The following is a 1,664-nucleotide window of genomic DNA, read 5'->3' as shown; positions in this document are numbered from 1 at the left end:
CTGGCCATTCCTGATGCTTTTTGGGAATACACAACGAGGAGATGTTTTCAGAGCAGGAAATCTGGGGACAACGGCACAGCAGCACGAGAAGCTCCTGCAAAGGGACTCCTGTGGGTATGAAGAAGATCCAGCCTGAATAGAAAAGCCTCCAGAAGGGTTGGGGATTTTCCTGTGAGCAGAGAAAGTACCAGAGCCCGTGGATGACTCTCACTACTCAGAAGCTACTTCCCTGTCCAGCATTTACAGGACTCACTGCTCTCAGATGTGGCTGAAATCAGGATTTTTGTGAATAAACCAAAGAATTCAATGGCTGTGGAGAGACCCAGAACTGTCCCACATGAGGCAAGGTGAGCAGCCACAGCACAGAGGTGGCACAGGGAGGAGAACACCCAGCCCTGGTGCCCTTTGCCCAGTGCCCTGCACATCTTTGGGGTATCTGTGCATTCCCCATCCCCTGCAGTGTCAGCTCTGGCATTAAAACGTGCCCTTGGTCCTTGGCAATAGAAAATGTTTTCTTTTCCTTCCTTAAAATTGTATTTCAGCCTTAATTAGCTCACAAGCCTGTTGTTCAAAAGCTGAGATTTCCTCTCTGGGTTTTCCCCTGCTTCAGTTCAAACCACATCTGAAGACAGAGCCATCCTTTCATGAACAGAACCATTTCTTTTGCTTGCATTGTCAGCATGGTTAGGCCCTTATCAAATCTCTTCCCTACTGAACATTTCTTTTCAAGTTAGCTCACTAACCCTTACCTGTTTTTCACGTTTACCTGCAAATAGCAAAATACCATCAACTGGAGAAGATAATTCCTCACTTGTGAAAGTGTTATTTTTTTATTCTATGATATGGGCAATACAAATGTCACCCCGAGTCAGGTTGTATTAAGTAGTTTCATGTCACATGGCACAGTGTGAATTGACACATGCTGTGCTGTTGTATGAGATCTGGGGTTACTTGTTTGAAGAGACTTTTTTCTTTTCTGTTTAGGAGGAGATATTACCTACTATAGATATTACATGATCCATCCATTAGCTAAAAAATAGGCCCAGATAAAGGAATAATTTCTGACATTCAGAGCAAAATAAAACCTGAAAATCATTGCTTACTTTTCATGTAATACTGATAGTCAGCTTATTCCTTACAATTTATTAAAGGGAGCAAAAATAATGTGAAGAGACTACATCTGTTACTAAACACAATTCATAGAGAAAAGTAAAAGAGAAATCCCCATGCAGATTCCAAATGTCAAACTAAACCAGGGACTGGCTCAGTTTAGCAACCAGTGGTGACTCTGAAAGCCTCTTTGTCTTTCAGCACTGCGTTATTCTTCAGCAAGTTATGGAAAAGCCAAGGACCATCCCTGAGAGAGAGAAGCAATCTCAGCTCCTCTGGAAGGAGAGCAGCACATCCACGACTCCACTGGCACATCCCAGCCCAAGAGCTCTCACAGCTCCCTTAGCAACTGCTAAAAATCCTGGCCAAAAGTGTGCAGCCCCTGGCTGTGTATGAAACACAAACCAGCACCAGGGACCTCTCCCCCCTGTGGGATTGTCCCAAACCAGAGAGCACGGAATCACTGGACTGGAGACCTGCTTGGGGAGGCCTTTACTGGAGCCCTGCAGCACCTGCAGCACCTGCAGCACCTGCAGCACCTGCAGGCACAGCTG

The sequence above is a fragment of the Parus major genome, chromosome 4A (genome assembly GCF_001522545.3).
Source record: "Parus major isolate Abel chromosome 4A, Parus_major1.1, whole genome shotgun sequence".
In the NCBI taxonomy this organism is placed as follows: domain Eukaryota; kingdom Metazoa; phylum Chordata; class Aves; order Passeriformes; family Paridae; genus Parus; species Parus major.
This window is presented reverse-complemented; position numbering follows the sequence as displayed.